General features: G+C 38.0%; 1 protein-coding gene and 1 long non-coding RNA gene across 2 annotated transcripts in view; one reads left to right on the top strand and one right to left on the bottom strand.

Annotated features, from left to right (window-relative positions):
• Nucleotides 1-21307, bottom strand: LOC149136739 (uncharacterized). The gene is made up of 3 exons (XR_016241216.1): nucleotides 21173-21307; nucleotides 17762-17887; nucleotides 1-2505 (listed from the first exon to the last, which is right to left on the bottom strand). It is a non-coding gene; the product is annotated as an uncharacterized LOC149136739 (long non-coding RNA).
• Nucleotides 1-26736, top strand: part of LOC106874910 (inositol-tetrakisphosphate 1-kinase) — a 90756-nt gene that overhangs the window by 21852 nt on the left and 42168 nt on the right. The window lies entirely within an intron of this gene.

Genomic DNA, 26736 nt, shown 5'->3' with positions numbered 1-26736 from the left:
TTTTCTTATTGTCCAAGACTCACATCTATACATTAGCACCGGTCAGATGTAGCACTTCAACAGCTGTATCCAACCCAAATTTTCTATCTTTTTTTTTTTTTTATGTTCATATTGGTCAGATCTGGATTTTCACACCTACCGTATGTCATTCTAAAATTAACAATCACATCATTGAAATCTCAATGCTACAAGATAATATATGATTAATTTGAAACAATGTGAATGAATAAGCATTACATTTGACAGCGTAATCTGGATGCTAAAGGCTTATCTCATGTTAGAACAAACTGCACAGCATCTTAAAGATTGACAGCACTTGACAAATTTCATTTTTGTATTTAGTTTGTAAGATTCTTGATGAGAACAGGTGTCTTTAAACATATTCTGTTGGGTTTTGAGAGGGTCATTATGTTAATAATAAACACATGTACTGGTTCTATTTCACTTCTTCATTATTTATTTGTCAATTGGTTAACTATTTAACTACTTAACTAATTACAGGGGACTGAACCGGTTGCTATCAGTTTGTGTCGCTTGCCATTAAGACATCATATATTCTCAGACCCTATACTACCAATTTCTTCTGCAAAATTGTGATATAACAATGGCCCATCTGAGAAATGAGCATCTCGAGATGGAGTGACTGCTGCAGCAAGTATCACTGGCCATTCTCTGCAGCAATGCCATCATGGTCATTAGTGCAGGGTGCAGTTCAGTACATCATTTGTTCCAGTGTGTGTAGCCCACTGTCCCTTCTCCTCCATCAACAGTTGCTTTACACCCCACATTTTTTCTTTTCCGTTTTCAGCTTTGTTTATTCTGTTATTTTGTATCTAAATGTTATAATTTAAAATGTGATCTGTTGTATAACTGACTGTAGGAAAAGCATTTTTCTTCTTAACTAATCAATTGTCTGATTAATTGATCAATTCATCAATCAATCATTTAGGTTGTTAAAGCATTTTTGCCACCATTTATGATGGCATGTCATTAATGGAGTTGCGAATAGCAATGAAAGGACTTTGACAAACCTAACCGACTGATTAGTTAAGTGGTTAAATAGTTAACCAATTGACAAATAAATAATAAAAAAGTGAAATAGAACCAGTGTGCGGTTTATTATTAGTATAATGACTTTCCCAAGGTACAAAACTAGGCAAATTCTTACCCCATTACGTTCATATTTTTTCAAGAATTCAGTGGTGGTGGTGATAGGGGGGGGGTCTTTTTTTTTTTTTTTTTGTCACTGAGAAAAAAGATACACTAAAACACACTAAAATTTAACCCTTCAGTCATTCATCATCAAGGAAGTTTGTAAAATGACCTCACAGAAGTGGTCTTTCTGATCATCTGCCAATCCAGATTGTGAAGCATATGCATAGACATATGTAACTGTTGATTTATCTAAGACTAGTGTCAGCTTAACTATCCTATCACACTGACTACCTCAGATTGCCTCCCAATCACATGGTTCCAGGTTCAGTCCCATTGTGTGGTGCCTTGGGCAAGTGCATTCTACTATAGCCTCAGGCTGACCAAGTGGATTTGGTAGTCAGAAACTGAAAGAAGCTCATCGTGTGTGTGTGTGTGTGTGTGTGTGTGTGTGTGTGTGTGTGTGTGTGTGTGTGTGTGTGTGTGTGTGCACGTGTCTTTTTTTTTGTCTGTCCACCACCATTTGAGAACAGATGCTGGTGCTTTTATGTCTATCTAGCAGTTCGGCAAAAGGGTCCAATAAAATAAGTACCAGGTTCGATTCATTTGGCTAAATATTCAAGGCAGTGCCCCAGCATGGTTGCAGTCTAATGACTGAAACAAGTAAAAGATAAAGAAGTATAAAAGAGGATCACTTTGTACCCTGAGACTATAAAAAATTTGAAGAAACACTGTTGCTACTTTCTCCGCTGATGCAACCACTGAAGTATCACATTTGTATCACATGCCACTGTTTTAAGAAAAGGAAGAACAACACACAGCAGAAAAAAAAATGCTGGTTACAGCTGGAATGTCCTTGGCCAGTGGATATGGCCCTTGAGGGTCCATTATAAGATTGTGAGGGGTTTACACAACAAAAGAGTAAATTGAGGATCCACAATAGTATTTTAAGAGCCTTTAAAAAACTTTTGCTTTAGATGTATGTATTGCAAGAAACAGCTAAGTTTCTTTCACATAGGAATTTTGAAAGAAGTTCCTATATGACTAGTTTTTAAATATAGATTGGCTATGGGGGTCCACCAGAATAAAATAGTACTCCAAGGGGATCAACAGATAGAAAATGGTTGAGAACCAACCCCTGGTTTAAACAATCCAGACTAACTTGTGATTAAAAAAACAAAACTAATTGATCACTCATCTATCTTGAGAACAATTATGGAAATTTTTATACTCACCATTACTAGAGAGTTCCAACTTCTGTACTTGCAAGTATTGTTCATAACGATTAAGTAATCGACATACATTCTCTAATGGGTCCACTAAGGTGCACTCGGGATGATTTCGAATAAAATTCTACAACAGAGAAATCAAAATAGATATGTAAAACCAAAGCAAAATAATTCTGATGAAAAACACCTAATCAATGGATAACAACAATTAATAATACAAAATTATTATTAAGGAGGTGAGCTGCCAGAATAGTTAACACGCCAGACAAGATGCTTAGCAATATTTCCTTTGTCTTTACTTTCTGAGTTCAAATTCTGCCAAAGCCAACTTTGCTTTCCATCTTTTTGCAGTCAATGAAATAAGTATGTTATGTACTGGGGTCAATGTGATCAAATGACCCTTCTCCAAAATTTCAGGCCTTGTGCCTATAGCAGAAGAGAAAAGGATTATTATCATTATTATTATTATTATTATTATTATTATTATCTTCATTAACACATTCGATACCAACCTGGCTGAAACTGCCTCTGGCTCTGTACAAATGTCTTGTTTGCATAAGTTTTGAATTAAAATCTTCCAACAAATCTTAGTTGCAATTTATGTTCCTAACACCAGTTTCATGATAACCAAGTTATTTTACTAAATTCTTTGTGATATTTAAAATTAATTGAAAGAAACACAGAGCACCTCAATATAAACACGGAAACAAAAGGGTTAAGGTGATGAGCTGGCAGAATCATTAGAATGCCGGGCAAAATACTTTGTGGAATTCCATCAAGCTTTACATTGTAAGTTCAAATTCTGCCGAGCCCAATTCTGACTTACATCCTTTTCAGGTCAATAAAATAAGCACCAGTTAAGCTCTGGTGTTGATATAGTCGACTCACCAACTCCCCCTAAATTTCAGACCTTGTGCCTATATTAGAAACAATAATCATCCTTGTTATTATCCCTTCACTAAAATCATGCACAACTGATCCCATGACTGCTGCCTCCTTCTTTCCCATTAAGAAGAATAACCCACCATTACTCAAACTATCCTGACAACAATAAAGTCTCTTTGCTCCATTTTCCCTGTACCAAGCCTCTTTCAGACCAGGAAGAGATATGAGATCACAATAATACCGCCAAACATGACCAGTTAAAAAAGTTATTGTCCCAAAAAACACATAAGTCCATTGTTGAAACCACTACCACACCACTCTGCCAATACAATTAGCACCATTGACAGTATAATGGAGAGATGGGATAGTAACCCCACATTTATGAATATACATTGTGCTTGTGCCGGACACATGGGAAAAACAAACCCCTTGACTGTCATCAACCAATGCCTCTGTGTGCTGTGTATATGAGAGAGAGAGAGAGAGAGAGAGAGAGAGAGAGAGCAAATCTTAAACTGAAAAAGAGATTTATTATGTGAGTGTATATTACAAGGAAGAAGCTGACAGTGTCTTCAGTGTTTTGGCAGTTACTGGCTTTGCCAAGCTATAAAGTTTTAAAAGTGTTTTTGGTTATCTTATTTCTTTATTGCTCACAAGGGGCTGAACAAAGAGGGGACAAACAAGGACAGGCAAAGGGATTAAGTCGATTGCATCAACCCCGGTGCGTAAATGGTACTTAATTTATCGACCCCAAAAGGATGAAAGGCAAAGTTAACCTCAGCGGAATTTGAACTCAGAACGTAGCAGCAGACGAAATACTGCTAAGCATTTCACCCGACGTGCTAACGTTTTTGCCAGCTCGCCACCTTTTGGTTATCTTGTGGGTTAAGCATAGTGGTTACAATGCTGAACATTTTAATAGTGTACTAGGTCTTTACTCATCACTACACGGCCAGCAAAAATATATGTTAATCATACATGTACCTTCTTTTAAGAGTAGAGTGTTATATAGTGAAAGTCTTGTTAGTTACTATAGTGACAACACTACCTATCTATCTTTCACACACACAATCTCTCTCTCCCTCTGTATTTCTCTCTCAACAACAACCTGCTTTTTCTTGAAACAAATTTTAATTCTATCTTTCTCACACACACACACACACACACACACACACACACACACACACACACACACACACACAAACACACACACACGCTCTCTCTCTCTCTCACTGAATTTCTCTCTCAACACCCTGCCATTATAGTGAAAGTCTTGTTTCAGTGTCTTTGTTATGTTACTTCTATGTTGAAAGACATACAAAAATACACAGACACACAAGATTGTTGGGAAGCAAACTTCTTACCACAAAACCATACATGTGCCTTGCACCATGCATGCACCTCGTGCCATGATGCATACATTATTCACACATAAGTGTTTATATATATATATATATATATATATACATACATATATATATATATATACATACATATATATATATATATATATATATATATATATATATATATATATATATATATATATATATGCACACACACACACACACATACACACATATATTAGATATTAGGAGTAGGTATTACCCTGTGGTTGTGAAGTTTGCTTCCTAACCACATAATTTCAGGTTCAGTCCCACTGCGTAGCACCTACAGCTAATCAAAGCCTTATGAGTGGATCTTGTTGACAGAGACTGAAATAGAGGCCAATCATATATGTGTGCATTTGTTCATATATACTCCAACTGTTTTAAAAATCACAATGTTTGAGCAGTGTTGTTGCTAGCATGTCTCCCAGTTACTTGTCAGCTCACTTTAGGCCTTCAAAGCCTTGTAGAATAAGAAGGCAGGTAAGCAGAGTTCTATCTGTTTTTTGTGTATTAAGCCTTTGATTTATGCTAAGTTGACATTAAGGCCCTCTGATTCCAGATATTGCTTCCAAACCTACAATTTCTTTCCCAATTCTACTACAGATTCCACTATAAGAACAAGGTCATCAGTTTATAGTAGTTCCCAAGGGCAGAGAGTTTTAAATTCACCATTATGGCCAGAAGAACTATCCAAGAGGACTGAGTACTAAGCCTTGGTGAACTCCTACCTGAACTATAAATTTAATGCTGCACTTGTGGCTGTTTCTCACCATACAGTCAGTACCCCAGTATATAGCTTGAATGTATATCAGAGGAATTATCAAATTACAATTTCTACAATCTAACACACACACACACACACACACACACACACACACACACACATATACATATATATATATATATATATATATATATATATATATATATACATGCAACAGGTTTCTTTCAGTTTCTATCTATCAAATCCACCCTTGGTCTTTTGGTAAACATACTTCAAATCATATTTCAAAGGTTATGGTTTTGCAATTCAGATGAAGGAGATAGCTATGAAATTCCAACTAAAATCAGTAAGAAAGGTAGTACATATATGCTTTAAAACCTTCAATTTCTATATCTAAATTACATATTCACATTTATACTTATGACAACAAGTGCACTCAGCTATGTTAGTAAAATGTCTAAGTGGCAATGTTGAAGGGCTAGGGTTTTCAAGTAAAGAAATGACCATGTACTTTACAAATACAATCTCTAAGTGAAGCAGGAAAAAAAATATACAAGACTTTTGCAAAGTTCAACGTGAAACACTCATCCTTTTTCCTATCTAAATTCCAGGGGTGGAACTTAGTGTGTTTGTAAGAAAGCTGCTTCTTGCCCAGAGGAAGAATTCAAGTAAGTAAAGAAAAGTAACATGCATGAATATATGCAAGCAAAGATAGACAGTGACAGATATATCTACATATAAACAAGACGTACATAGTAATTTAATAAGAATTATTTTGTCTGAGTAACATAACTCACACATGCATGTACACAGTAACACTTACATGCACATACATAAACAGGCATAAACACAGGCAGACACATATGAATAGTCTCACAGGCATACAATCACATGACAGTATATAAATACACAGACACACTATCAATACCACTATATATATATATAAACACTTAAAGAGGTAGCAGGTGGCAGGAAAACATTATTCATAAACCCTCACCCTCTCACAAGAGAGGGGCTGATGGGGGAGAGCAAGAAAGAAAACGTCCTAGCTAAGAACAAGTAGTTAAAAACAAAATGGAAAGAAACCTGAAAGTCTAGCCGCTCTGCTTTGTTCATTTACTTATATATCCTTTTTTTTTTTTTCATTATAAATACCTGCCCTTTTCTATACTCGCCCTCATGTCCCATCACTTCTATCCTCAATAACACACACATCACAACAGTTATCCCAAAATCCCAAAGAGATGAGTAACAAATATACAATAACTAAAAACAAAAGAAATGAAAGAAAGGCACCCACACCCAGAAACTAACAAGTTAAAAATAACAAAATTTTCCATGAGATATCAGAGCCAAATTTTGAGTAACAAAAGAGGCTGAAAGCTATACATATCCCAAGTGGTTCAATTAAGTTAGTCATGGCCAGGGCCAATTCTGGTGGATACTTAGCTAAGTATCTAAGTATCTTCCAGAGGGGCATCTAAGCACCCTCTCACAATAGTGCTAACCTTTAAAGAGTACCATTAAAGGAGTGCCAGTAAATAGATAAAACAAGCTTTCGCTCCATCTCCAACTCACAAGATGGAATGATCCCTTCTTGTCAGTTGTAGAGTACATGTGTCAGTATTTCTTCTCTAATAAACATACAAGTTAGTAGAATGTTTACTTAATGATTTACTTGTTAATTAATAATTGAACAGAGTTTCAAAAGCTCAGATTATTCAGAAATGGTCATCAAGGCACAAAGAGACCTTGGTTGGGTTTCCAACCTAATGACCTTATGGAACTTAATTTTAGAATGTGGAAAAGAATTAAGTAGCTCATAAATAAGAGTATCTCAAACAGGCTACTCAACTAGCAGGAAATAGCAGCTACATCTCTCTCAATCATAGCTTCTCCCATCTACAAGTATCAGCAGGCTTAGACCACTATGCCAAAGTTTGCAGGTTAATAATTCTTGTCAGAGAGGCAGTAATGGGTTTTTTTTATTACTTTCTGTTAGTCTCTTGCTCTCCCAAGATTACTCTTGAGGGCACAGGCCAATTTAACCCTGAGGCAAAGTGATTGGTTTAAGTGATATCAGGATGCCTACATAATTATAGACCTGTATGCCACATGCCTAACGGCCAGCCCTCCTCTGAATCTTGTGTGCCTTAGCCACAGAACCATCTTCTGTTATTTGACCTCTAACTGGGACCCTGAACAAGTATTGTCACCCTGAACCAGAGCAGTCACAGAAGTAGTGATGACTAAGGTGTATGATGCTAGAGCCTCATCAGTGAATGAAGTTTAATATCTTGCTAGGGACAAATCATAAACAATTGTCTTTAAAAGAGTTACAGTTTGAAGGCCACTGATGATAGATCTGCTTAATTAGGTTTAACCAACACTAAACATCAACCACAAATAATAGGGCAGTGGGTTGATAGAAGGAATAGAGATAGATGTGGCTAAGCAGACAAGGATTTGACTGCCTAATCATAGACTATGAGTTCAAATTGACTACAAATATTTTATTGTGTTTCTAAGCAGAACACTTTATTCTATATTACGTCAGTATGCCTAGCTGTCAGGCATAGGTACTACACCATCTCAGAATGTTACCTGTGGTAGACTTACTTCCTATACAAGGACTTAGAGGCATTTACATTTGCATTCCTATCTTTTATTTGTTCTTTGGGGACATTCTTTTCTTTCATAGTTCCATTCATATCCAGGATGTCCTATAAGATTGTTAAATCAACTGACTGTACTATTTTACTAGCCCCAGAAAGATGGAAGGCAAAGTTGACCTAGGTGTGGTTTGAACTTAGTATGTAATGCGCTCTAACTAAATACCTTAGGCATCATGACAATACCCTAATGATTCTACCAAATTGCAGCCCAGACTAATAAGATAGATATGAGAAATGCACATCAACTGACAAGACAACAATAAAGTAACACAAATGAAACACAATAAAAAGAACCATTAACCTCATTTTAGAATGCTTACATTTACACTACTTTTTGATGGATTCATTCTCTGACTGTCAACAGATGTTTTGTTTCTGGATGTGCATAGTTCAGACTAGCTTAAATCCAGTATAGTGGAGGAGTTGTGTATATCTCCCAGAATCAAAACATTTGGTGACAATGGGAATCAAACCAGTCAAAACATATGCTAAACAGACACATATATATCATCATCATCATCATCTTCATCATCGTTTAACGTCCAGTTTCCATGCTAGAATGGGTTGGACGATTTGACTGAGGACTGGCAAGCCAGAAGGCTGTACCAGGCTCCAATCTGATCTAGCAGAGTTTCTAAAGCTGGATGTCCTTCCTAACGCCAACCACTCTGAGAGTGTAGTGGGTGCTTTTATGTGCCACTGGCACGAGGGCTAATCACGCGGTACTGGCAACAGCCACACTCAAAATGGTATTTTTTACATGCCACCTGCAGAGGAGCCAGTCCAGTGGCACTGGCAACGACGTCGCTCGAATGATTGTCTAACGTGCCACCGGCACAAGTGCCAGTAAGGTGACACTGGTAACGATCACGCTCAAATCGTGCTATTTACGGGCCACCTGCACGGAAGCCAGACAGTTGCTCTGGCAATGATCACGCTCGGATGGTGCTGTTAGTGCTCCACTGGCACAGGTGCCAGTCATCGAATATGGTTCAATTACGATTTCGATTTCACTTGCCCCAACAAGTCTTTGCAAGCAGAGTTTAATGTCCAATGAAGGAGAGGTTGGCATGGGTGCCAGTCGTCGAATTTGGTTCAATTTCGATTTCAAATTCACTTGCCTCAACAGGTCTTCGCAAGCAGAGTTTAGTGTCTAATGAAGTGAAGATACAAATAAGTGAGCTGGCTACACTTCTAGCAGAGGCCACAGATTATGCTCTCACTTGGTTTGCCGGGTCTTCTCGCGTACTGCATATTTCCAAAGGTTCCGGTCACTAGTCATTGCCTCAGTGTGGCCTAAAGTTCGAAGGTCGTGCTTCACCACCTCATCCCAGGTCTTCCTGAGTCTATCTCTTCCACAGGTTCCCTCAACCGCTAGGGTGTGGCACTTTTTCACACAGCTATCCTCATCCATTCTTGCCACATGTCCATACCAGCGCAATCGTCTCTCTTGCACACCACGTCTGATGCTTCTTAGGTCCAACTTTTCTCTCAAGGTACTTACACTCTGTTGAGTATGCACACTGACATTACACATCCATCGGAGCATACTGGCTTCATTTCTTGCAAGCTTACGCATGTCCTCAGCAGTCATGGCCCATGTTTCACTGACATGTAGTATGGCAGTTCATACACATTTAAGCCAGCCATATCCAGTCAAAATATTCAACCTGTTTTATGTTCAGACTGGTAAGATCTGGCTTCTCACACCAACTCTAAAATATCATTCTAAATTAACAGTCACCTCATCAAAATCTCAAAGCTACAAGATAATCTTTTTCTGCTCTAGACACAAGACATGAAATTTTCTGGCGAGGGGGGCCAGTTAGTTGATCAAGCAACTGCAATGCATAAGCTATATATGTCTAATACATATTAAATACTTTTAATACCTATAGAGATAACCATATTACATTATACTACACAAAAACAACAATCATATGCTCTCTCACATGCTCTCACTCTCTCTCTCTCTTTCCTTTCTTAGCATAACCTGTATTTTTTTTTTTTTTGCACTCTACTCACTTTTCTCCTCACTTACTCTCACTCTAACCCAAATTGTGTCTCCACTTCCAGTTCTACTGTCCCAATTCCTTTTTACATCAAACCAGCAATGTAATCATATAAATTTGATATAATTCCTATTTCTTTTTCTCCTCTTACTACTTTACATTTCTTTCACAAAAGGCATAATCAAAATGCTAGAGCTTTTCCAATCCCTTTTCATTTCACATATTTATTTTCAGGGTACACACTCATTGATATTGTTTCATTTATTTTTCTATGCTTCTTCCACCCTGTATTTCACTTTTTAATATATTGTTTACTTCCTTATCTCCTTCTTGCCTTATAATCTTCATTTCTTTTGTTTTATCCATATATTATTATTATTATTATTATTATTATTATTATAGTCAGAAATATAAAACAGATTATCTAGTAAGAAAAACTGGTTTTACAGCATACAAAAGAAATTTTATGACATTTTATTTTTGGCAAATTTGTATGTGAATGTTTTGATTTGAGTATATAGTTTATATATTTGAAGAAAAAATTTGGTGTGTAAGTGTAATGACTTATGCATACGAAAAGAGAAAGAAGAAAAAGAAAGGGGGAAAGAAGAGAAAGAGAAGAAAATAACAGCTGGGGCAGAAAGTTACTGGGGAGAATTTCAAATTAAAGGCAGGGAAAAGTATTAAGAATTAAACTAGTATGAAAAGTAGGTGTGGCTTAAAGAAAATAAATGGCAGGAGACTAAATCAAATATGAAACAAAGTGGAGAGGGAGTAGATAAGGAGAAAACTTGGAGTAAAAATGAAAACACTGAGTAGAGAGAAGAAATATAGATGAAGAAGAAGAGGGAAGGAAAGAAAACAAGAGATGTTGGAGAGACAGGAAATGAATATAGACTGATTGAAAGAGTGGAATAAAATAGAGATGAGATAGAAAGTGTGTGTGCGCATTTGTGTATGTATGAGAGCACGCTTGAAGAAAACGTACAAAATGAAGTGGAGAGATGGAGCATAAATGAAATGAAGGAATTACAAGAGTGGCTCATATGTAAGGTAGGGGGGATACTGTGGTAAAGGTGGTAGTGATGGTGGTGAACAAGACAATGGGGACTGAGAACATGGATTGTCTTCTCTGACTAAGCCTTCAGCTTTTTCACAGATTGAAGAGGAATGTAAAAGTAGAAAGGGAAATGCTGCCCTCTGGTAAATTTACTGGACAAGGTGACTGGCCTGGCCTACCCTATATATATATATATATATATATATATATATATACCAGCTGGTTGTGAGTACAATATGAGAAAGGGCAAGTCATTGGTATTATCTTGTGTCTGTGGCCAACAAACTTACCATTCAAACGGCCTGGATCATCAAGTTCTAACGAGGTATGACATGATTGAGGAATAACTCATCATTGTATGCAGTTACGGCAAAGCAACATTAACAAATATTTCACTGACTTGCAGTGCCTAGTTCTGCTTCACCTGTGAGGAAAAGTAACCAAAGTAAGATTTGTCATTCAACTATGTAATGACATGGAAACTGGTCCTTGGATATCTTTAAAGGAGCCTGCCCTACTGGAGGTATTTGAGCTAGATCTCTAGTCTGAGAACAATGTTTTCCTTCCTACCTCAGAGAATAGAGCAAGTGCCATGAACACCACTCTTCCTCCTGTAACTAGACCATTAAAACATAAATAATAATAATCTTAGTAACTGTGAACCTCAGAGTTCCATGGAAGACCCTTTTGTTAACATATTTCTGAACCCTTTTGTTAACATATTTCTGTTGAACTACACTGCCTTTATTTCAATTAATTTTTAAGGTAACAAAGAATTTAGTAAAATGTTTAGGTGTCTGGAATATAAATTAACATGAAATTTTTAAGGAAGATTTTAACTGAGACCATTTTAAACAAGAAGTTTGTATAATAAAACTAGAAGGTGTCACAGGTGAGCTAGTGTCAAAGGGTCAAGACAGCAGTTACAAATTGGGTGTTAATGGTTGTTTCTTCAAGAGCTATCTAAATTCTGCATCCATTTGGAATTTCCATTCTGCACACATCTTTCCAATAGATGTCAACACACAAAAGTTCAAGCTGCACCTCAACAACAGCTATTCACAACAACTACTTCACTAAGTTCTGGCATTTCTCCTTCAGCAAATTGATTTAAAAAGGAGTATTAGGCCCTTATGAGTGGAAGCAATATTAGTTTCAAATTTTGAAACAAGGCCAGCAATTTCGGGAGAGGACAGCCAAGTCAATTAAATTGACCCCAGCCAACTATTTTATTGACCCCAAAAGGATGAAAGGCAAAGTCAACTCCAGTGGTATTTGAACCCAGAACATAAAGATGGATGAAATGCCATTAAGCATTTTGCTAGGTGTGCTAATGATTCTGCTCACCACCTTATGAGTGGAAGTAATATTAAAGAAGCATTGTATTCATTATAATACTTTTTAAAATTTCATAGGTTATTATCTTCTATAATATAAGCAGTGAAAATAGTGTAAAATTAATGAGTGTTTCACTTTGTTCACTTGCAATGATGAGTTCGACTCCTCTTGTGGATTGTTGTTGCAGTGTAACGCCAAGTCAGCCATGATCGAGCAGATATCTGGTCAAAGGTATTCAAGACATGGCATATGAGTGCATCTACTGATATTCTTGATGTAGTGGTAATGATGATGAGGTGGGAGGTATAGGGTGGTACAGGGATGTAAGTATTAACAATAATGATGCTGTAGCTGACGAGCATGGTATTGATGCTATAACGATGATGGTATGCCAACGATTACTGGACTTAACGCAATAATGTCAGTTAATAACGATGATGGTGAGGAGGAGGCAGAGGATGAAAACGAAGACTGAGATAACAATGATAACAACAACAATAATAATGAAGCCAGTGATGACAGGATGAAGACTCTAGTGTGATAAGAAAGCATCTAAGTGAGGATAAGCCCAACCTGACAGGATATTAATATGTAAGTACTAATGATAATGAAGAAAATGAAACTTATGGCTTCAGCCTGATAAGAATATGTAGACTGTTTGTTGTTCTTGCTGTTGACATTTCCAGTTGACCAATGTGCTTCTTTCACATTCAGATTAACAACAACAATTTTAACAACTGTGCACAAATAGTAAACAAATATCAAATTGACAGACAAGAGAAACTAAACAAAGAACACAATAAGAGTGAACCACTGTTTAAAATTACCACTTTATACAAGCCACACAAACACATATGCACGTATAAATACATGATAAAAATTGTTGCTAGTTTGAAAAGTGTCACTTATATATTATCTTTTACTTGTTTCAGCCATTAGACTGTGGTCATGCTGGGGCACCGCCTTGAGGAATTTTCAAGCTGAATGTATCAATCCCAGGACCTACTTTTTATAAGCCTCATACATTTTCTATGGGTCTCTTTTGCCAAACCACTAAGTTACAGGGATGTAAATACACCAGCACCAGTTGTCAAGTGGTGGTGGGGGACAAACACACACACACATATATATATATATATATATATATATATATATATATATATATATATATATATATATATATATATATATACGACAGGCTTCTTTCAGTTTCCGTCTACCACATCCACTCACAAGGCTTTGGTCAGCTATAGTAGAAGACACTTGCTCAAGATGCTATGCAGTAGGACTGAACCTGGGACCATGTGGGCAGGAAGCAAACTTCTTACCATACAGCCATACCTGCACATATATAAAGGAAATTTTGTGTGTTTGTGAGGACATATACCATCATTATCATCATTATTTTTGTGTTTGCTTTATTTCTATGCTGGTATGGATTAGGTAATGCTTGTAGAGGGACTACTCTACTGCTGGATGCCCTTCTTAATGCCAACCTTTTTTACTGGTTTTTCAAGATATTTTATTTCAAAACTTCAAACAAACTGTGAAGCTGCTGGATACTTTTGAGGAACATGAATATCATTGCTGCTAGTTTAAAAGTGTCACTTCAAATATACATAGATATTAACACACATACACATGCATGCAGTCAAACACAATCACCCACACATATCTAACAGGTTTCAATACAGTTTCTGCATTGGTTGATCTGAAGCTACAGCAGAAGACATTTGCCAAAGATGTCACACAGTGGGACCAACTCTGAAACCACATGGTTGTGAAGTGAACTTCTCTATCACACAGCCATGTATACATGCATGTGTGTGTGTGTGCGTGTGTTTACAAGATGATTTAGAAGTCCTTTTAGCATTTAAATAATATATGAAAATTTTATCTCTGAGGCTTGGCAGCAAATAACGGAACTAAGGTAGATGATTTAATGAATGCGGGGAGGTGGGGAAAGGATATGAATCTCACAGCCAATAAAAGAATTCCAGTAAGAGGGAGAAAAAAGAAACTAAAGTTTTCCAAAGTTCAATGATCTGTAAGAGTGTCTCATGAGTCCTGTTTCTGTAACACTAAGTAGATTCACAATAAATTTAACCCTAAATAAAACATTGAACTAGCTTTTGTGCAAAGATGAAATGAACACAGCAAAGCAAGTTGATGGACATAGTGCTGGTGTCACTGCTTACAGCTGAATGTTATACTACTCTGTTGTACCTACTTAGAGCTAGACTTAGTCATAAACACAACACACTGTCATTGTTAGTACATAAGCCACCAAATAGGTAATCTGACCAATACACAACACAACATAGATAGCATGGTAATGAAATTGACACTAATGGAGAAATTACCAGCCATATTCACTAGTACACAGTGAATTAAGAAAACTAACATGACAATGACAAACCAACAAGGAAACATCTCCATTGTTGCTCATCTTACAATAATAAGCAACCAAACCTTCCTCAATTCACACTTCACTGCCTTCAAAAAAAAAAAAAAAAAGGAAGATAGGAGTAAGAATAGAAACCTGAACATACAAAAAGGCAAGATGATCACAGCTGTTACAAACCCATTTGAAATGTTAGTATCTTCTTCACCATAGCCTTTTCTGCTTTATATTCATTAAAGTAACATATGAAGAAAAAAATTTTCAATAAATAATCCACTGATAAATTTAAGCAATCATCAAAGGATTAACCTTCAGTTTAAAGCTATTCGTGAGTGATGTCAACCTGAAAATACAATGGTTTGGCTGCCATTTCTAACAAGCTGATTAAGTTTATAGATACTCCCTCATTGAGTTAACAAGGTTTTAAAATTTGTCATGGTTGGAACTCTTTTGATTATAAATCTGCTTAATTGAGTCTGACTTGGTGATACACAATATCAGCGACACATTAGCAGCAGTAACAATGTAAAATACTGGCATCAATGTTTTTTTTTCTTTTCTAATGATTGCTGCTCAAAACACAGTGTACTGTCTTTAGTGCGAGATTATGAGTCAATTATTAGATATAAAAACCTATTTACCACCATGAGAGACAGCAGCTAGACTGGTTTAACAGGTCATCTAAAAAAAAAACACTTCTATACAAATCTAGACATATTTTGCTGATTGACTAAAGATAGTTTTTCAAAGGTTACTCCTTGTAACAAGTTTTTATATTTTGTATAGTTTTGTTTTGTTTCTTGAAATAACTGAAAACATTTCAGATTACACAGGATGATCCCTAAAGATTAGGATCATACAACATAAGAAATAAAACAGAAATGTCAAAACTGCAGAATGTGTATAGAGTGAAAACAGGAATCCTTTGTACAATCTAAGATTAAGTTTCCCACTGTGAGGAATGTGGGAAAATGTATATTCGACACAGAAGACCAAGAGTTAGTGGCTAAGTAAATTGGTAACCTGGATGAACTAAACTCTTAGGGGTTCAGTCCCAGTTCAAAGATCAACATAAATACAACAAACAAACACTTGATGATGAACAGAGAACACACTCTTAAAAAAAAATTTTCTGTCCAAAAGAGATAAAATTAGCAAACCAAAAAGTCATTCCATCATTCATCTAAAAAAATTTTGTTTTAAAAACCAAGAGAGCAATTAATCTAACAGCTGGAGTAGATGAACCAACATAGGAATCTCTACATTGTCACTGGCCCTGTTAGAAAAAGTAACCAAATCCTTCTCAAATTGCACAATGTGTTAAAGATATGAAGGACATATAATGCAGTCCTAGATATTCTATGGCTGGAAAAAAAAACGACAGGATGGTCACAACTGGGACAGCATTAAACATAGGTCTGCTTTTATCAGGGATGATTTGAGATTAACTAACAGATTTACTCATGTTAATGCAATATAGTTTGGTTGGGGTAGAAGTCAAGAACCCCAAGACCCCAAGGTCTGGACATTACTTGGATATCACCCAAAGGTTTGGATATCTGCTTCTTAAATATGAATATGTGATGGGGTACAGAGTTTCAGCATTCAGATCCATGCAATTGGTTTTGTCATGTGGGAGAGAAATATTTATAAAGACAGTTGCAGAGGCAAAGGTGTTCTCTAAAATCTTACAAGTCCAAATAGCAGTTGGAACAATAGGTCAGCAAACCTCAATCTCTCAGCAATAGTTTTGGGCACAATAAGCATCTCTATGTGCACTTTCAATTTGGAAGCCTCATACGATATTTAATATAGAATGAAAAGTCAGGACTGGAGAGATTATATATTTATTTATTGATTCTTTCATCATAATCATTTTCACATCTACTTTTCCATGCTTACATGGATCAGACCAGAGTATGTTGGGGTAAAGTTACTACTGTCAGATACTCTTCCTCACACATCACCCATTCCAAAATAAGGTTATAATTTCCCAGTCTATCAAACAACAAACAGCCTTGATTGACTTACGTGAAAAACTGGAGACAAACAACATTGAAACATACTTGTTAAGAATGTCAAGAAATCAGGACATGATTTTGTAGAGGAAATGACACGGTTACTGATGCCACTGTTTTCAAGTAATGAGTGACAAGGGAAATACAATATCAGACATACACACATAATAGGCTTCTTATAATTTTTGTCTACCAAATTCACTCACCCAGGGCTATAGTAGAAGACACTTGCCCAAAGTGCCATGCAATGGGACTGAACCCAAAACTACATGATTGGGAAGGGGTCTTCTCTACCACAACCCATACCTGTGTCTCTGCTATGCCTGTGTCGTCTTAGCACAAAATCAACTTTTATAGAGGAAGAAGCTAGCTGACTAATTCACCTTAGTATAGTTCTAGTATTTACTTTACCAACACCAGGAGGAAGAAAAACCATGACAAATTATATTTAATTTCATAATGTAGAAATACAAAACTAAATATTATAAGACACTCAATAGAATTCCCAATTAATTCTGCCAGTCTGCTACCAGCATTAAAACAGAAAATTAGTGCTGGAAATTCAATAGATCCTGATTTTAAATGAAGATTAGAGCTCAAAATCATTCTCTCTTGCAAGTCTATGTTTGTTTCTGTAGTGTTGAAGTAGAACACCCCTATTGGTAAGCTCCTAATGGATTGTGCCACAATATAAATGGACATATGCAGAGAGCCTTCAGAGCAGTGTAAAGCCAAGAGTTGCATATGACCAGTATCTTGAGTAGAATAATTTGCAAGGACATTATTATTATTCCGTTATATTGTATGTCAAACATGTGATACAACAGTTTCTAATAGACATTGAGAGGCATTTATCAAAAACTACCGTCTTACCTTGAAATTATTTGCATACAACTGGTCCTTTTCACTTCCCTCATCTGCTCGACTCAACACATCTGTAATTTTGTGTATTATAATATCAAATGGTTCCTGATCTTCAAGAGAATAATTCAAGTCAATCTGAAAGAAAAATAAACATTTCAATTAGATAATGGTAACATTGCCAAAACACTAATTAGAAGCACAAGACCAACATTTGTAAAAGAATGAGTTAACCTGAATATATTACTGGTGATTTAAGAAGGAGAAACTAAATAATATACAGCATGTTTCACAATATGCCTACTTAGTTAAGAAGCTTGTTTCCCAACCACTTGGTTCCAGGTTCAGTCCCAGTGCATGGCATCTTGAGAAAATATCTTTTACTGTAGCTCTGGGCTGACTGAAGCCTGGCAAATGGATTTCATTAATGGAAACTGAACTGAAGTCCATCATACACACACGCGCACACACACACACACACACACACACACACACATTATCATCATTTAACATTTGTTTTCCATCCTGGCATGTGTTGGATGGTTTGCCAGGATGCAGTGAGACACAGGGCTGCACCAAACTCTATTGTCTGCTTTGGCATGATTTCTATGGTTGGATGCTTTCATAAACACTAACCACTTGCAAGACAGAAAAAGAATATGGAAATAGGAAAAGGAAACAGCTCCTGCTATTAAGCGGGACAGAGAGTATTTGAGAGAAGGAGGTGGCTTTATGCCTAGTATTGAAAGGCTATTGAAAGGCGTGACAGAAGGATAGACAGAGGTGTATTACTATAAAAGAGATACATGGCTACTCTACATTATATAAGGGTGGGTGGAAACAGTTGGGAAGAAGATAAAGATGGTCGTGACGGAGTACCATAGCAAACTTTCAATGTACAAGGTGAGCATAAGAGAGGGTACAGAAGGAGGTAAAGAGAGAGTAACAGATAGTCAGAGATGGGGCAGAGGTGAACAAGAGTGAAGATACATCATCATCGTCGTCATTTAACGTCCGCTTTCCATGCTAGCATGGGTTGAATGATTTGACTGAGGACTGGTGAAACCAGATGGCTACACCAGGCTCCAATCTGATTTGGCAGAGTTTCTACAGCTGGATGCCCTTCCTAATGCTAACCACTCAGAGAGTGTAGTGGGTGCTTTTTACATGCCACCGGCACGAAGGCCAGTTAGGCGGTACTGGCAACAGCCACGCTCAAAATGGTGTATTTTATGTGCCACCCGCACAATAGCCAGTCCAGGGGCACTGGCAACAATCTCGCTCGAAAGTCCTTACACATGCCGCGGGCACAAGTGCCAGAAAGGCGACGCTGGGCACAGGTGCCATCACAATTTCGCTTTCGCTTGCCAAGAAATATTAGTATGGAGAGTGGATAGGGTAAGAGACCGAAGTGGCTCAGGTAGAATAGATCAAAAAGTAGGTGTATAATGTGCAAGGTGTAGGAGTGGTGAGGAGGGAGATGTAGTGGCACACAAGGGTAGTTATAGAGAGTGGGATATGGTGGAAGATACGAGAAGGTACTGAGATGTGTGAAGTGTTAAATAAAGTAGGGTAGAGGAAAGAGATAACTGAAGACAGAGGAAGGAGGTAACTGATGAAAACAGTGTTGATGGGGAAAGGAGGATAATGAGAAAAAGGGACAGAAGTGGCTCCAACAAGGAAGATTGCAAAGAAAGGAGACAAGAGGATTTAATATGTGCCAATACTACTTCCAAGTGATTACAGCTACCATGTAGTAACCATAGATAGAGGAGTGATGGAGGGTTGGATGCCAGTGAATGAAATGTGGGGAATGCCTGATGGGACAGAATGGGTTACAAGTATGTGTAGATTTTAACTCAGAATGTAAAACGGCATGTTACACAATTTGTTACTCAACTGATCCTGCCATCCACCACCTGTGAAGGTGAAAATATTAGACTCCAAAAAAATGTTTAACTCGGGTACAAATTTTATTCAATCAAATATTAGCTCACTGTATTTACATTTGTTTCAGTTTTGTAACTTATTTAATTAAAAGTGTAAAAATTATTAATCAATACATTATCAAATGAAAATAACATTTCAAATCTAGATAAATAAATCAATTTAAAGAGTTTCTCACAAAAAGTAATTTGAGCAGAGGATACAATCTTTCCTAGAGCATGTACTCTAGAAAAGACTGTATACACACACATTCTGGGCGGGTGTACATATGAGATTTCTGACCTATTTCTTTTTAAAATAAAGAAATAAAGTCCCTATAAATGTCAGATGCCAAGGACAGCTGGTAACATTAGAACCTAATGGAATGCACATACCAACCGTATAACCTAATTGTTAGATAATGGAAGGGGGAACAGAGGGCTAACATAGGAGAGTGTACCAGAGGTTTTAGAACATTTGTAAAGGACAGGACAACTAAAAGCATTTATTTCTAAAGTTGGTAATATTTTGTTTCTATATAGAGAGGAGGAGAATGGAGAAAGAATAGAGAAATGGAGGGAGAAAATATCTACATCTAAAGGTATTTGTATACACATGCATATGTGTGTGTGTATAATCATGATGTTTATATATATATACTAGCAGTATAACCCGACGTTGTCCGGGTGTGACTGATTACACCATCTACGATAAGTCTTGCTAGGTGAAAATCAACTAAAAAAGAAAGCCTTACAATGAAAAAACCCTTATGATGTAAATATGTTCATAATTCAAAAGACGAAATTAATAGGGAAAGTGTGAAGGCTGTTTTGTGTAACATTATTAAGTGTACGTAAATTTCATCCGTCTAATTGGCTATACAAATGCTTGTGCAAAACAACTTTTTGCACTGCCTTGATTATACATAGCAGGGTAATTCCTTTTCGCAGGAGGTAGGACGGCAATTTCTGATGAAGCAATTGCTGGCGATCTGTTGCTACACAGTTCTGCCAGAATTCTATCAGATTGGGCAGTAGATGATGATGCACCGTTTTACATTATGTTCAAAGCAGCTTCTGGAATGTGGTGAATTGCTGCAGTCTGTTGCATAGAAAACTTCATTAAAAAATATTCATTTTTCTGAAAGTTATGACCTTCCAAAGTCTGGGGGGTACAACTCTGTAGTTATGCCTAATAATAAATAAATAATAATAATAATGACCTCTGCCGATCAAACTCCCAACCCACAACTAAGTCTTAAGTGTATATATATATGGGCAACACACACACTAAATAAAAAAGATGTTAGTAAGTAAAAGTGTTTTAAAAAAGATTGTTAAATTTTCAGATTAACACCCGTACGATTTTCACTACAGTGTTAGGGTTAGGGTTTGTTAGGGTTAGGGTTTGTTAGGGTTAGGGTTTGTTAGGGTTAGGTAGGTAATGATGCGAGTGTTAATCTCAAGATTTATGAAAAGATTTTCAAAAAAAACTCACAGTTTGTAGGGAATAAATGTTTGTTGATCATATTTGAGAAAGATGTCTCGATGGTGAAGGACGGTGTTAGAAATGGAAAGTAAACTTATAATTCCCGCCAATTAGAATGAGGTCATTGGTAATCATAGGTACATATATGTGTGTGTATTTACGTATGATTGGTAGTGTGTCTGTTTATTTGACTCTCACTCTCCTTCGTTTGTCTGTCATTACAGTATCGAAATGTGATTTGATACTGAAATAGTTTATTTTTTTCTCCTTCCTTTCTTTTTGTATTTGTTGTTGGACTTTTCGTAAAGGTTCATAAAGAGAAAGTAGGGGTTGAAAGGATTTGTATTAGAAAGAGGAAATTAGATTTTATTAGGGAGAAAATGTTTACTCATGTAGTTTTATGGATTATATTCGTTATTAGGAAATTTTTAGAGTGAAAAAATGACACAGTGACCTAACAAATTGTATTTAGAATATTAATTGCGATTGTTTAATCGAAGAAATTTTGAATTGTGTAAATGTATGAATTTTAAACATACACACACACAGAGAAAATTTGCCTTTTATAGTATAGATATATATATATATATATATATATATATATATATATATATATATATATATATATAATATGGCGGGGTGTATGTATTATATATATATATATATATATATATATATATATATATATATATAAGAAATATAATATTTCTAAATCTCTCAGAGAGATTTAAGCAGTAGTGGAGCGATAAAGTTGTAGTATATTGTCAACTTAATGTGACAATCCCAATAAGGGAATACACTACTGCCGTTTAGCCCTAGGAAGCTGGACCGCTTCCCGTCGGCCTTGACACAATTACTGTGTCCTTAAGTCTGCGAGGGGGAGACAAGCTCCTCCACCCAGCCTAGCCAGCATTCAGGGACATGTTTCTGAGTCTTTGCTCGTCATCAGCTTGAAGTAGCTTGCCATTCTCTTTATTACGATAATAATATCTTACATAGATTGGACAATACAGGACACTACAAACATTTAAGAATTGTCATTTAGTGAGTCTTTTTAGCTTTTTTTTGAAAAAATATACGTTTAAAAATATATATATTTAAAAATTTTTCTATAAAACTTGGAATATTACCAATGGTTTACACCTAATTCCAGGGTACACCAGTCTACACCTTTGTATTTTTTCAGGAAAGTTTTAAGTAGGGCCGCTCACTCGCAACTTCCTTCCTACTTCCTTCCATCTTTCCTCATATACTCTTCTAGACAGGTGTCTTCTCTCCAGCCCTATCTTGCTTTTCAGGTGGTACCAGCTTGTTTAGCCACAAATCAGGGCAGGGGACGACGGTGAGGCGGTAGGTGATAACTGACGCAATAAACGTCTGCACCACCTCCGCCCTTCCTTTCAGGGACAGCGCCCTTCCAGACCAAGTCCGGGATAGCGCTTCTACCCTGTTCGTCACCTCGCTCCAATTTTTCTCCGTCTGGGAGTCCGGACCAAACCAAACTCCGAGCAACTTAACAGGGCCATCCGTCCAGTGTCCAACAACACTGGACGTTATCGGCTTGCTGCTCCAGGTGCCGAGCCGCAAACCTACAGACTTGTCCATGTTAACTTTTGCCCCTGCCACCGTCTCGTATCTTCTGATTGCCTCTGCTACGCGAGGTAGCTGAGTCATCTTGGATACGGTGATGGTGACGTCATCCGCATACGCCGAAACACCTTTACCACATCCGATTTCATTAGTGGTGCTTCCCAACTTCTCCAACCTCCGCAGCAATGGCTCGAGAGACAGAACATACAGAAGCGGAGACAGGGGGCACCCTTGACGGACTGAACGCCTGATCTCAAACGGCTCCGACAGGTAACCGTTCACCTGAACCGTGGATTTGATGCCACCATAAATGGCCTTGATCCAACCGCGGAAATCCGGGCCTAGCCCAGCCGCCTCAAGGACTGCCGCCAGGTACCGATGATCAACCCTATCGAAGGCCTTACTTTGGTCTAAATGGACCAATGCCCCACCTTTACCGGAAACTTTCCCCACCCTGTCTAAGGTGTAGCGTAAGAGATGAAGATTGTCCTGGATCGACCTGCCAGGAATGGCACATGTTTGCGCCCTCCCGACAAGCTTATCCGCGACAGCCGTCAACCTTTTTGCTAGCACCTTGGCCAAAATCTTTAACTCTACATTCAGTAGAGTCATGGGCCTGAAATTACTGATATGGTCCCCCTTGCTCGGGTCTTTTCTGACCAGCGTTACCACTCCCCGACTCACAGAGCAGGGAATTCTCCCATTCTGTTGCCAGTTCGTGTACACGCCAGCCAGCAAGTGTCCGAACAAGTCCGGCATTGTACTATAAAACTCGTAGGGCAGACCATCCAGTCCCGGCGACCTGTCCCGCGCGCTCTCTGCCAGTACCTCTTTGACCTCCGCAGCTGTGATCGGCCCTTCACAACGCCCCACTTCGCTTGCTGAGAGTCGCGGTCCGTCAGCCAGGACATCCCTTAAGGGCTCCCCATGGTCCAACGTCTCGTTCGTCCCAAACAACCGTGCGAAATGCTGATGAAAGGCCTTCTGCATCTCCTCCTGTCCTTCGATCCGGCGCCCCTGTTCGTCAATTAAAGACTGCACAGAAGCATTTCTGCCTCTCCGACTCTCCACATGACGGGCCCATCCGGCAACATTAATACCTTCTCTGCCTACCGCGCGTAACTTAGCCCTGACTCTACTACCTTCGTGTTTGGCTTGGAGGTGACGGAATAATACCGACCTCGCCGCCAACACTCTGGATGCAGAGCCTGATACTATGGCCTCCTCTAATTCCTTAGTTAGATTCCCTTCTACTCTTGCTCTCTCTAAACTTAGCTCTTTACTAAATCTAAGAGACTCTAAACGTATGGCTCTTTTGAGGGCGCACCACCATCTGTTATTAACGATGGCTCCGCATAATGCCCTCTGCACTAATTCCTTCACCCGAGCACGGAAGACTTTACTAGTCAAAATAGACTTGTTCATCTTCCAGTACCCGGGTCCCTGTCTATGACACTTAGCTAACTGCATCCTACATGTCACAAATTTGTGATCCGTGTAGGAAGTACAGTGAAATTGTGGACAACTAACTATATCCCTATCACTGTCTTTTATAATCACCCTATCTAAGTAAGACCTCTGTGAACCGTCGTTATTAGACCACGTCCACTGTGGAACGAACGGTTCATCCAGTCTATATCGGTCTACTAGTTTATAGCTTGCTAGTAGCCTTTTTAGGCCAGGGCTTTCCCTTCTATTGATTGAGCCACCACTATCCACTTGCGCGTTGAGAATAGCGTTGAAGTCTCCTGTTAAAACTAAAGTTTTCGACGTCGCTAGGAAATTTTCCAAATCTCGAAAAAAAACCGTTTGTCTATTTTCTTGCGGAGCATATAGTGCTACCAACCTGAAAGACTGCTTATTCGCGTGTGTCACATCCAGAACGACCAGCCTACCTTCTGGGTCTAGAAAGACTGCACTTACCTGTACATCCAAGCTTTTTTTGAACAGTACCACAACGCCCCCACTCCCTCCTTGACTCGGAGAAATAACTTTCTCGTAATCATTAAGAAGAGGTGAGAACGCCTGTGGGCCGTTCAGCTTGGACTCAGTCACCACACATATATCTATCTTTCGCGACCTGAGGTCGTCTAGGAGGCATGTCTGCTTCCATTTGGACCCCAGGCCACGAACATTTATACACCCTATCTTAACTTCCATGAAAAAAAGTTTACATTACCTTTGCAGGAGGGGTTTCACGACTTGCATCGTCCCCTCCTCCGGTATCTTCTATGACTGGTGTAGCCGTTGGTTTTAAAATAATTTTTTCTTTCACGACATGCTGACTCACATCAAAAATATCGTCAGCATATCTCCGTTTGAATTGTTCGTAGTGTTCGGCACTTATTCTCGCCAACCGTATGTGCGGCGGTTTACCTTCAATCGGTCCCATTATCGTATAGTTTTTTTTTGTTATTAGTTCGTGTAATACTTCGTTTTTGATGGAGTACGAAACAATTCTTTCTTGCGGGGGTTTAGGAGCGGGTTTCAATTTGGGAGTGAACGAGGGTATTTTTTCTTGTATGTTTTGCGTTTTTTCTTTTTTTCTTGTAGGGGGAGGGGAGTCTGGGCCAATGGGTTTTTTCCTTTTGTTTTTGGCAACTTCAAACTCCGCTTCTTCCTTACTTTTTCCTTTTTCTATTACGACTTCCGGTGTTTTCGTTTTTCCTTGTTTGTCATCTTTTTTAAGTTCAGTTTTCTCCGGTATTTCTTTCTCCCTTTGGGGAGGGACTTCTTTTTTTTGGTTGGTTTTTTTATTTTTACACATTCGGAGCGCACGTGGCCCTTTTCTCCACATTTAAAACATCTGGGCCTCCGTCCCTCCACCGACACTCTTGCACTGAGACCTTCCCCTATAAATATCCTGTCTGGTCTGGTCTCGAGGGTATCGTTTGACGCTAGAACTATAAGCTCTAGCGCCTGCCCCTTCCAATTGAGTGCGTTCCTTCTTCTCATTGTGAGTACTTCCACTTGATCCTCCACGTCGTAAATTAAAGCTTCTACCAACCAGTTTACGTCATACCCGGGTGGAATGTCTTCTATTGTGATTTTCGCAGTTCTCCGACCCAGGTATGTGGGTAAGAGCATTACCTCTTCGGTTTTCAACGTTTGTGTTGATACTACTTTCGCAATTTCTGCGGATTCGAATTGGGCCTCTACTGTAGCATTTCGAGGCCCTCTACCGACATATTTTATTTTTTCCCACACAGGGGCAAGACACTTTTCAATTGCATCCGTTTTCATCATCATGATGCGCCTTTCTTTGCAATTGTACACTTTGTAGATAACGGTTCTTACCGCCAACTCTTGGATAGTTTCCTTTGGCGGTATTAACCTTGTTATGTCGTCTGTTTTCCTTATTAGGTTTCTGTACTTGTACCACTGTTCGGGTATCACCTCCATTGCTTCAAATTGTCCGCCTACGGCGGAAGAAAAACTGCTGGCCTTTTTCTCTTCCTTGGTTACTTCTGGGTCTACTTGAAATACTTGTGTATTATTGAACAAATTTCTTCTTGTAAAAGAGGAAAGTCCTCATCACACAGTAGAAAGGTCATTTCGTTATCCATATTGAAAAAGTTTTCGTTTTACACGATGGTAGTTTGCTATCTCTCTAAAAGAGAGCAGCAAAAAAGAAAATTTTTGCCCCGCAGGGCGCAATTCCACAGGTACAACAGTTGAAACTTGACAAAAATCACACCAAACAGCAACAAAAAGGACAGAAACAACTCACTAAACTAGGCAGAAGCAATTCAAATCAATACGACGAGCCGGAAGTAGCTTGCCGGCTGGATAGAGAAGCCTGTTTACCTCTCGCAGACTTATATAATCATAGTGAAGTTTATTCACTGATCAGCAAAATTAGAAATATAATATTTCTAAATCTCTCAGAGAGATTTAAGCAGTAGTGGAGCGATAAAGTTGTAGTATATTGTCAACTTAATGTGACAATCCCAATAAGGGAATACACTACTACCGTTTAGTCC

The sequence above is a fragment of the Octopus bimaculoides genome, chromosome 3 (assembly GCF_046866305.1).
Source record: "Octopus bimaculoides isolate indiv1 chromosome 3, ASM4686630v1, whole genome shotgun sequence".
In the NCBI taxonomy this organism is placed as follows: Eukaryota; Metazoa; Mollusca; class Cephalopoda; order Octopoda; family Octopodidae; genus Octopus; species Octopus bimaculoides.
The sequence above is the reverse complement of the archived record's forward strand: the minus strand, read 5'-3'. Positions and strand labels throughout refer to the sequence as shown.